The 12,654-nt window shown below is 39.2% G+C and overlaps 1 protein-coding gene across 1 annotated transcript in view; it reads left to right on the top strand.

Annotated features, from left to right (window-relative positions):
- Positions 1–6,823: 6,823 nt before the first annotated feature.
- Positions 6,824–12,654, top strand: part of LOC139455020 (serine-rich adhesin for platelets-like) — a 342,468-nt gene continuing 336,637 nt past the window's right edge. The window contains exon 1 of the mRNA XM_071236605.1: positions 6,824–6,857. The gene's annotated coding sequence lies outside the window, so the exon portion shown is untranslated. The remainder of the gene's footprint in view (positions 6,858–12,654) is intronic.

The following is a 12,654-nucleotide window of genomic DNA, read 5'->3' as shown; positions in this document are numbered from 1 at the left end:
AAATACATCAGGGATTCGAACTTTTTCACATGCATGACTTTTACGCCGTGAGAGCTATTCTCAAAAGTATTTATCTCAGATGAAAAATATTTGGTGTGTGGATGCATGCTTACATGGCCGACCCTCATAAAAACAATTGGCGCAACTGCATAAAAATCATGTCTTGAAGCCGCACTATAAATACATGAGCGATTCGAACTTTTTCACATGCATGACTTTTACGCCATCAGAGCTATTCTCAAAAGTATTAATCTCAGATGAAAAATATTTGGTGTGTGGATGCATTCTTGTGTAGCCGACCCTCATTAAAATAAATGGCGCAATTGTATCAAAAATCATGACTTGAATCCGCACTATAAATACATCAGCGATTCGAACTTTTTCAAATGCATGACTTTTACGCCATGAGAGCTATTCTCAAAAGTATTAGTTTCAGAATAAAAGTATTTGGTGTGTGGATGCATTCTTTAATGGCCGACCCTCATGAAAAAGATTGGCGCAATTGAATAATAAATCATGACCTGAGGCAAAGAATCAGCAGAACTATAAATACATGAGCGATTCAAACTTTTCAACATGCATGACTTTTACGCCATCAGAGCTATTCTCAAAAGTATTAATCTCAGATGAAAAATATTTGGTGTGTGGATGCATTCTGTAATGGCCGACCCTCATTAAAAGAAATGGCGCAATTGCATCGAAAATCATGACTTGAGGCCAAGAATCAGCAGAACTATAAAAACATGAGCGATTCGAACTTTTTCTCATGCATGACTTTTACGCCATGAGAGCTATTCTCAAAAGTATTAATCTCAGATGAAAAATATTTGGTGTGTGGATGCATGCTTACATGGCCGACCCTCATAAAATCAATTGGTGCAATTGCATCAAAAATCATGACTTGAAGCCTCACTATAAATACATCAGCGATTCGAACTTTTTCACATGCATGACTATTACGCCATGAGAGCTATTCTCAAAAGTATTAGTTTCAGAATAAAAATATTTGGTGTGTGGATGCATTCTGTAATGGCCGACCCTCATCAAAAAGATTGGCGCAATTGAATAATAAATCATGACCTGAGGCAAAGAATCAGCAGCACTATAAATACATCAGCGATTCGAACTTTTCAACATGCATGACTTTTACGCCATGAGAGCTATTTTCAAAAGTATTAATCTCAGCTGAAAAATATTTGGTATGTGGATGCATGCTTACATGGCTGACCCTCATAAAATCAACTGGCGCAATTGCATCAAAAATCATGACTTGAGGCCAAGAATCAGCAGAAATATAAAAACATAAGCGATTCGAACTTTTTCTCATGCATGACTTTTACGCCGTGAGAGCTATTTTCAAAAGTATTAATCTCAGATGAAAAATATTTGGTGGGTGGATGCATGCTTACATGGCCGACCCTCATAATATCAATTGGCGCAATTGCATCAAAAATCATGACTTGAAGCTGCACTATAAATACATCAGCGATTCGAACTTTTTCACATGCATGAATTTTACGCCATGAGAGCTATTCTCAAAAGTATTTTTTTTAGAATAAAAATATATGGTGTGTGGATGCATTCTTTAATGGCCGACCCTCATTAAAACAATTGGCGCAATTGTATAAAAATCATGACTTTAAGCCGCACTATAAATACATCAGGGATTCGAACTTTTTCACATGCATGACTTTTACGCCATGGGAGCTATTCTCAAAAGTATTAATCTTAGATGAAAAATATTTGATGTGTGAATGCATTCTTGTGTAGCCGACCCTCATTAAAACAAATGGCGCAATTGTATCAAAAATCATAACTTGCAGCCGCACTATAAATACATCAGCGATTCGAATTTTTTCATATGCATGACTTTTACGCCATGAGAGCTATTCTCCAAAGTATTAGTTTCAGAACTAAAACATTTGGTGTGTGGATGCATTCTTACATGGTCGACCCTCATGAAAAATACTGGCGAAATTGCATCAAAAATCATGACTTGAGGTCGAACCTTATATACATCAGTGATTCGAATTTTTTTACATGCTTTACTTTTACGCCATGATAGCTATTCTCAAAAGTATTAGTTTCAGAATAAAAATATTTGGTGTGTGGATGCATTCTGTAATGGCCGACCCTCATTAAAACAAATGGCGCAATTGCATCGAAAATCATGACTTGAGGCCAAGAATCAGCAGAACTATAAAAACATGAGCGATTCGAACTTTTTCACATGCATGACTTTTACGCCATGAGAGCTATTCTCAAAAGTATTAATCTCAGAATAAAAATATTTGGTGTGTGGATGCCTTCTGTAATGGCCGACCCTCATGAAAAATATTGGCGCAATTGCATTAAAATCATGACTGAAGCCGCACTATAAATACATCAGCGATTCGAACTTTTCACATGCATGACTATTACGCCGTGAGAGCTATTCTCAAAAGTATTAATCTCAGAATAAAACTTTTAGTGTGTGGATGCATTCTGATATGGCCGACCCTCATAAAATCAATTGGCGCAATTGCATCAAAAATCATGACTTGAAGCCGCACTTTAAATACATCAGGGATTCGAACTTTTTCACATGTATGACTTTTACGCCGTGAGAGCTATTCTCAAAAGTATTCATCTCAGATGAAAAATATTTGGTGTGTGGTTGCATGATTACATGGCCGACCCTCACAAAAACAATTGGCGCAATTGCATAAAAATCATGACTTAAAGCCGCACTATAAATACATCAGCGATTCGAACTTTTTCACATGCATGACTTTTACGCCGTGAGAGCTATTCTCAAAAGTATTAATCTCAGATGAAAAATATTTGGTGTGTGGATGCATTCTGTAATGGCCGACCCTCATTAAAAGAAATGGCGCAATTGCATCGAAAATCATGACTTGAGGCCAAGAATCAGCAGAACTATAAAAACATGAGCGATCTGAACTTTTTCTCATGCATGACTTTTACGCCATGAGAGCTATTCTCAAAAGTATTAATCTCAGATGAAAAATATTTGGTGTGTGGATGCATGCTTACATGGCCGACCCTCATAAAATCAATTGGTGCAATTGCATAAAAAATCATGTCTTGAAGCCTCACTATAAATACATCAGCGATTCGAACTTTTTCACATGCATGACTATTACGCCATGAGAGCTATTCTCAAAAGTATTAGTTTCAGAATAAAAATATTTGGTGTGTGGATGCATTCTGTAATGGCCGACCCTCATCAAAAAGATTGGCGCAATTGAATAATAAATCATGACCTGAGGCAAAGAATCAGCAGCACTATAAATACATCAGCGATTCGAACTTTTCAACATGCATGACTTTTACGCCATGAGAGCTATTTTCAAAAGTATTAATCTCAGCTGAAAAATATTTGGTATGTGGATGCATGCTTACATGGCCGACCCTCATAAAATCAACTGGCGCAATTGCATCGAAAATCATGACTTGAGGCCAAGAATCAGCAGAACTATAAAAACATGAGCGATTCGAACTTTTTCTCATGCATGACTTTTACGCCGTGAGAGCTATTTTCAAAAGTATTAATCTCAGATGAAAAATATTTGGTGTGTGGATGCATGCTTACATGGCCGACCCTCATAATATCAATTGGCGCAATTGCATCAAAAATCATGACTTGAAGCTGCACTATAAATACATCAGCGATTCGAACTTTTTCACATGCATGAATTTTACGCCATGAGAGCTATTCTCAAAAGTATTTTTTTTAGAATAAAAATATATGGTGTGTGGATGCATTCTTTAATGGCCGACCCTCATTAAAACAATTGGCGCAATTGTATAAAAATCATGACTTTAAGCCGCACTATAAATACATCAGGGATTCGAACTTTTTCACATGCATGACTTTTACGCCGTGGGAGCTATTCTCAAAAGTATTAATCTTAGATGAAAAATATTTGATGTGTGGATGCATTCTTGTGTAGCCGACCCTCATTAAAACAAATGGCGCAATTGTATCAAAAATCATAACTTGCAGCCGCACTATAAATACATCAGCGATTCGAATTTTTTCATATGCATGACTTTTACGCCATGAGAGCTATTCTCCAAAGTATTAGTTTCAGAACTAAAACATATGGTGTGTGGATGCATTCTTACATGGTCGACCCTCATGAAAAATACTGGCGCAATTGCATCAAAAATCATGACTTGAGGTCGAACCTTATATACATCAGTGATTCGAATTTTTTTACATGCTTTACTTTTACGCCATGAGAGCTATTCTCAAAAGTATTAGTTTCAGAATAAAAATATTTGGTGTGTGGATGCATTCTGTAATGGCCGACCCTCATTAAAAGAAATGGCGCAATTGCATCGAAAATCATGACTTGAGGCCAAGAATCAGCAGAACTATAAAAACATGAGCGATTCGAACTTTTTCACATGCATGACTTTTACGCCATGAGAGCTATTCTCAAAAGTATTAATCTCAGAATAAAAATATTTGGTGTGTGGATGCCTTCTGTAATGGCCGACCCTCATGAAAAATATTGGCGCAATTGCATTAAAATCATGACTGAAGCCGCACTATAAATACATCAGCGATTCGAACTTTTCACATGCATGACTTTTACGCCGTGAGAGCTATTCTCAAAAGTATTAATCTCAGAATAAAACTTTTAGTGTGTGGATGCATTCTGATATGGCCGACCCTCATAAAATCAATTGGCGCAATTGCATCAAAAATCATGACTTGAAGCCGCACTTTAAATACATCAGGGATTCGAACTTTTTCACATGTATGACTTTTACGCCGTGAGAGCTATTCTCAAAAGTATTCATCTCAGATGAAAAATATTTGGTGTGTGGATGCATGATTACATGGCCGACCCTCACAAAAACAATTGGCGCAATTGCATAAAAATCATGACTTGAAGCCGCACTATAAATACATCAGCGATTCGAACTTTTTCACATGCATGACTTTTACGCCGTGAGAGCTATTCTCAAAAGTATTCATCTCAGATGAAAAATATTTGGTGTGTGGATGCATGATTACATGGCCGACCCTCACAAAAACAATTGGCGCAATTGCATATAAATCATGACTTGAAGCCGCACTATAAATACATCAGCGATTCCAACTTGTTCACATTCGTGACTTTTACGCCATGAGAGCTATTCTCAAAAGTATTAGTTTCAGAATACAAATATTTGGTGTGTGGATGCATTCTTTAATGGCCGACCCTCATTAAAAGAAATGGCGCAATTGCATCGAAAATCATGTCTTGAGGCCAAGAATCAGCAGAACTATAAAAACATGAGCGATTCGAACTTTTTCACATGCATGACTTTTAAGCCTTCGGAGCTACTCTCAAAAGTATTAATCTCAGATGAAAAATATTTGGTGTGTGGTGTAATGGCCGACCCTCATGAAAAATATTGGCGCAATTGCATCGAAAATCATGACGTGAGGCCAAGAATCAGCAGAACTATAAAAACATTAGCGATTCGAACTTTTTCACATGCGTGACTTTTACACCATGAGAGCTATTCTCAAAAGTATCTTTTTTAGAATAAAAATATATGGTGTGTGGATGCATTCTGTAATGGCCGACCCTCATGAAAACAATTTGCGCAATTACATAAAAATCATGTCTTGAAGCCGCACTATAAATACATCAGCGATTCGAACTTTTTCACATGCATGACTTTTACGCCCTAGAGCTATTCTCAAAAGTATTTATCTCAGATGAAAAATATTTGGTGTGTGAATGCATTCTTGTGTAGCCGACCCTCATGAAAAATACTTGTGCAATTGTATCAAAAAATCATGACTTGAATCCTGTCTTGATGACGCTGTTAAACTGAAATGCGGAATTAGAAGGGTGTTTTTTTTATATACATATCAGAGCGTGTTCATTTTAATCATGTCCTATAGTTATTAATTGAAGACATCAATGTTGTACGAAGACTCTATGGGAGGAGGTGACAGGTCCAGTTTCATTCTACGGGCTGACCCACTTTTCTGCAATGAACAACGAATCACACCTCCACAATAAACTCGCCCTACTGGTCAGATAACATTCTGGCAACTTACCATCTGTTTTGAGATTCCGACCACCCTGTCATGATATTAACGTTTAACCTAGTTCTATAAGCAGTGTAACATCCCCTATGCTCTCTTGTCCCGAGTCTGATATGAAACTATCATCAGGCAAATGTTAACTGATTTCTACAGGGAGGTGCGATTACAAGATATTTTTCAAGATATTATCCTTTCTAAAGAAACGTCGCCCTGCATATTGTTTAGTACATGTTTTATTTTTTCTATATCATAACATTCGCCAAGAAAGACGATGCGGATTTTCCTTGGTGACTTTTGACGCTATAACACTGTAAGTGTAATACATCTTATGTTTAAATGTCTATAACTGTTTTACTGTATATTGAAGACATATCATAATTCCTCATTGCATACATAACTTCTTTGTTTCTGGCAATCGAAACCCCGAATCTTTTTATATGTATTAGCAGTCACAACATGTCTAATATATTGGTGACGTGACGTACATTTTACCTCAGGCACTAGCCCAAAATAGCTTTATGTTCTCTTTTCACATATACATTATAAACAGTCCACATATACACTAACCTGTGCTGATACAAATAAGAGCTGTGATATTTATGTATATTTTTTAAATCCTATGACACAATTACTCACGATGTGTCAAACTGAATGTCAACTCGTGCTTGTTCGCTTGCAAGGATAGAACATTAATTGCATCGTGATTGCACACTTCCGTTGCGTCACGAAAGTGTCAACAGTATTTAAAAGCAGCCGACGACGATCGCTGGTCGTTTACTGCAGCCATCACCGTTGGGTAAGTGGACTTCATAATATTTCGTCACTGTTATGTCTATTAAGTTACGAGTATCTGTTTATTGTAACAGAAGTGCGAAGTTGATGTTCAAGGTCCCTGTCCATTTCAACATGCAAATTCGTTCAAATATAAAACGTAAACGACATAGAATAAGCAGCCTCGGTTATCCGTAGAAACAGATTCCAGTGGGCTTAAAAGGCAAAATTGTGCTCACAATTATTTGAACGAACCACTGAAAATCAGTGATCACACCAGCACGCATTGGACACTGATTCAACTGTTTGTGGGTATGTGCTACTTCATGTAACATAAATATTTTCTCTCCACAATGTAGCTATTCGCTGTTCGAGACTAGAAGATAATTGCAAAAATAGAAAGGGTATCGATGGAAAGGGATAAATAAGAACGTAGTCAGTTACGATTACGTGCACGGTGGCAACGAGCGCTACCGTTTTGCAGGAGACACCAGGTGGACCAGCACGACGCGGAGACTGTTGTCTCGGTAACACTGTCCAGCGACTCTCTCATTGACATCATTAATTGGCGTTCTGACCAGCGATTTGACTGACCTGGATTTCTTAAAATTTGTTTTTTGAGTAATCGATCCTGGACTTGTGATGTTGACCTAATACGCCCTGTGCGTGGTCGACCATTCACATTTCTTGACTACAGGAAGCCTGTTCCTAAGTCTACAAATCAAAGATTCAACGACGTTAAACATGTCTACCTCTCTCTTAGTTCTACCATTGTAAACATATAGACCAATAGACCCAAGACGATCATCCAATTGAATACGACGTATTCCCAGTCTGATCGCAAATTCACAGAGCAATGGCATACTCCACGTTCAATGTTAGGTCGTTAGATTTTAGTTCCAAAGCCGATCTATCTCTGGCAGACAATTTTTCAAATATTATCTTCTGACAACCGATTATAACATCTACATTCCATGATTACCTACATGTTTTTGGAGAGTATATATCGTCTTGACCCTCATTGTGTTTGCTGTCCACAATACATTGTTGCATATACATTGTTACAATGTAAACCCTTCAGGTTGGATTAACACCAGCACAGATATCAATGTCAGAATAGTCTAATTCCTCCATTCCACACCCCAAATGGTATATTATATGAACTAAATGCCTTTAATACATTAATTTAGTAAATGTTAATAATTGCATTTCTTTTCAATTAAGCTTACTCTATTTTAATCTCGGAACCTGTAGAGTTTTTTTTGTCAAAATAGTCCCTTATTAAACCATTCTTGTTGTCAAAGCGTTCTGACATGGGGATAACGGGGTCAGGCTTTGTTCCAGTATGATATTGTATCCAAACTGTTTCGATCATTGCGCATTCTGTAACTCACAGGATTGCCATCTCCTGGCTCAGTTAAATACATGAGGATTTAATAATGCGAGAATAGGATTTATATATAAAAAACCCATCCATGTCCCGTGTTAAATATTCAGGATGATACTAATTGTTATGGTAAACAAGACATCTATTTTCATGCAATTAAAATGTCACATATGTACGACAATATTTCAGCTGTCATAACCCACAACGCCTCTGGCAAAGAGTAATAATTTCAACGGAAATGTGTACATGAAACGTGAAGATACCTCCGCCGACATACATGAGGTCATCCCCGTGGGGACCCGGGGAAGATATGGATGTGTCCTCAGCACCTCGTTCTATCAAACGGCAATGTCAAGCCCTGTGCACAAAATAATTAAAATGTCCAACATATAAAAATACTGAACAACAAAGGTTCCTGTGACATTGAATAAGATTTAATGCAAATTTAAGTTATGTTTTTTACCAAATCTGAAACAGATAAAAGACTCCCGTAAATGTTCAAATGGTTTAATTTGCCATACTGACTTCAGAAAATGCGTGATTTCATAAAAAAAACATGAACATGCCAAAATGTCAATTTATAAATCAATAGCGTGTGTGCAAGCAACGCATCTTCGTCTCACTGAATGGACCAGGCGTCGCACAAAGTCCTGTGTGATAGTTGTCCATATCTGCTGGCTCATGTTTCGAAGTTCCTGGAATGTCAGTGGAACACGTGGTTGATGTCGAAGGCGCCGATCCATCTCATTCGACATGTGCTCGATTGGTGAGAGATCAGGGGAGCCAGCCGGCCAGGGGATGACATTCACGTTGTTTTGTTGAAGATAATGCTGAACAAGTCTAGCAATATGAGGCCGGTCGTTGTCATGTTGAAAGGTAATGCCTGGGCCATGACGACGCAAAAACGGTAGAACAACAGGGCCGATGATCTCGTCGCGGTAGCGCTGTCCATTGAGATTTCCCTCTACCACTATCAAACGGGTCCTCTGTCTTGCTGTAATCCCACCCCATACCATAACGCTGCCACCCCAAAAACGATCTTCTTCAATGACACAATGATTGACGTAACGTTCACCTCGACGTCGGTACACTCGAATCCGTCCATCGCTGTGGCTGAGGTGAAAACGAGACTCGTCAGTGAACAGAACTTGTCCAACTGCATGGCCGTCCAGCGTTGATGCTGTCTGCACCACTGCAGACGTGCTTGACGGTGGTTTCCTGTCAATATGGGACGTCTGGCGACAATCCCTGAACATCTGAGGCGACGACGTACGGTTAGTGAAGATATTAGTCGAAGGCCAGGGATGCTTCTTGCAGTCACTGTTGCTGGCGTGAATCGATTTCGTAGGTGTGTTGTTCGAATCCAGTGGTCTTGTCGATTATTGGTTACGCGTGGCCTGTCACTCCGAAGATGGTCTCTGACTGCATTCGTCTGTTGCCAACGTTGCCATAAACACCACATGGTGTTTCTGTGGACGTTAAGTTGTCTTGCATCATCACGCTCGATCCTGCTTCAAGCATACCAATGGCTCGCAGACGCTCATTTTCGGACAGGCGTGGCATTTCGTAATGTTAAATAAATGCGTAATTTGGTTGTTTTTCTGAGTGGTTGTTGTCAGCATGATGCTAAACAATGCATATGGAATCCCGTTAACGCATATGTGTTTATACCCATTCTTGGGTAGTGTAATGCATGGGGCTTGCATAAAAGTCAACTTTTGCATGGAATGCATGCTTTTCTGTAGCAGTCGCGTTTTTGTGACTTGATCCCATACATGTACAACAATATTGAAAACCAAACTTTACTTGTTTGAAAAATACACTAAAATAATGGTGTCACAGGGACTTTTGTTGTTGAGAATATATGTATGAATCTATTAAAATGGCTAAGAGCCCTATGCCCAGAAGAACTAGTGATGCTGACCTCCGAATTCTGCACTTCACATCCTTCCTGCAGTCAGTGACCTCGTGCCTGTCAGCACAGCGGTAACAAACAGCAGAGGCATGTCAGGACTTGGATCCATGTCCAAACGCATGGCAGCTGTAGCACCGGAGTGGATTTGGAATATACACCTCCACTCCAATGCCACAGTAACCGGCTTTAATCGATAGATGTTCTGGCCAAAGTGAACAGGTCGGTGTTGATTAGTTCGACCACTGCATCCTTCTTTACAGTGAATCGTTTGACAGCTGTGACGGACTGTTGGCCACTCCTTGGCCACATTGTCTTCGGACATGCCAGACAGGCAGCGAGCTCTTTGACGGACAATGCCTTTACACGGGTTCAGTGTCTTGAGCACTGAGACAACTCATTTAATTGGAGAAGATTGACAGATTGTTGTCTTCGTTCCTGGAGAGAGCCACTATGGAGTGTCTACAATGACGGTCATTCTATTGCCCGTCTAGGCAAAGTTAGGGTCGAAGTGGTGTGTTGGACTAAGGACCAGACTTCCTTCCTCTGCCGACACAGGGTCGCACCCCACGGCAAACAGGCTGCCCAATTTGCTCGCCTTTTATGACCAGCAATGGGATGATGAGGACACATTCTTGTTTATAATCCCCGGGTCCCCACGGGGAGCTTTGACTTGATGGAAATAGGGTCATATTATGACATCACCCAAACAAAGTTTCTTACGCATACATTCTGTGTTAATTACATTCTTTGAAAACTTCAAGAACTCACACTATGACAGTATAATGTTACTTTTGACAAACGGATACAACAAGCGATTAACCGCAAAATAAATTCTGTGACAGACAGTCATGTGACCTCCGTAAATCATACTGTTTATTGCAATTAACAATTGTCTCCACATTCAACTTCTGTGTCACTGTCAGCCTGTCTCCGAGGACAGCGAATGTGACCATGTATGACTCGTCGCAGTAAGAACATGTAGGTAGTTTACATGCTGGTCTTGGTAGCGCGAGGTCAGCATGACCAAATTCAGACTCATGACTAGTACATGTCTCGTCTACATCAAGTGGAGCAACTGCTGCCTCAGGACACAGCACATCTCTTGAGTCTGGCTTGCAAAAGGGTCTTATCTTATTGTATAAGTACCATTTCCTCTCCACAAAGGTTCAATAACTGGGGACAGTCCTGTAGATGCTACCCTGTCTAGTTCTGTAGACTTCAAGACTTGCAATCTAGATCCAGGATCCCTCAGATTCAACTTACAAGTGTCCTTCAGTGGCTTTGAGTGGCTCAAAAGTGATGATGCATCTATTTTGAGTTTGCCACACCAAATGCAATATCTCCATAAAATGTGATTGGTATTCACAAGACAGTGTCATTTCTTGCTGACATAGGACACTGTTGTCACCAGTGTTTGAATGTCCAAACATATGAGTATGTGTATATGTACTGCTTCTGGCAAATCCAACAGATTCATCTGTAAAATAATTTACAATCGTATCTGGTTGGAACTTGGACCTAAAGACTCTCCAATATAAGACGCGAAAACAAAAGTTAGATATTAGCAGAGTTATTTCCCTTCCCATTTGTGATCTATTTATCTGAGCTTAATGTAATTGCAGCAAAAATAAAATTGATGCTGTTATAATAAATTTTCACATGGGAGTGAAAATACTATTCGCAACTACATCTTAGTATTAATAAACATCACACTACCATTCGCAGAATAGTCGTGTATGTGTAATGCGACATCTGGCACTGGTTCCTGGAACTGTGCTCTTCTGCACAGCACACTACGTTGATCCCAACTTCACTTAGACGGGTGGTTGAATGGGCCAAGCCCTGTGTGTAACAATTCTATTTTTTACATTTGCACATGTATTTCACTTTTCACAAATGTAATGCTTGGTATGTATAACACAACTATTCATAAATATATAGCCTAGAGTCCTATGCCAGAAGGCGTAGGTGCATGGGCCAATCTGGTAATGTTGACTGCCAATCTCATAAAAATCCGATCTTAGTTTTCGCTACCGCTAAACAAAGATCTGAGGACATCATATTACGGGTCACGTCAGAACGACCTTTCGCGAATTTTGACCGACCAATGAAATGAATGACAAGAAATCGACATTAGCCAATCAGAAAGCTGCTTTCTCGAGCTTTACGACACTAGTTTCAAACTGGCGACTATGCTTCGAAACATATTTTGACGTATTCTCGATTAAAATATTTAAAACTGATAAGAAGAACATTCTGGAATGGCATATAGATGGCCTAGATTGTATGGATATAATCATAAAACCCGTAACTGTCGTTCGGAATACCCCATGTTAAAGAAATTCGTGGTTGCATGATTAGAAAACACATTCCCACTGTCACTTTCATGATCTGGTAAGCGACGCTCTGATTTGTTGGATGAAAGGTCGTTCTGACGTGACCCGTAATGGGATGTCCTCAGATCTTTGTTTAGCGATAGCAAGAACTAACATCTGATTTTAGTGAGATTGGTTGACTGCT

The sequence above is a fragment of the Haliotis cracherodii genome, unplaced genomic scaffold (genome assembly GCF_022045235.1).
Source record: "Haliotis cracherodii isolate W230 unplaced genomic scaffold, xgHalCrac1.p SCAF_11, whole genome shotgun sequence".
Classification (NCBI taxonomy): domain Eukaryota; kingdom Metazoa; phylum Mollusca; class Gastropoda; order Lepetellida; family Haliotidae; genus Haliotis; species Haliotis cracherodii.
The sequence above is the reverse complement of the archived record's forward strand: the minus strand, read 5'-3'. Positions and strand labels throughout refer to the sequence as shown.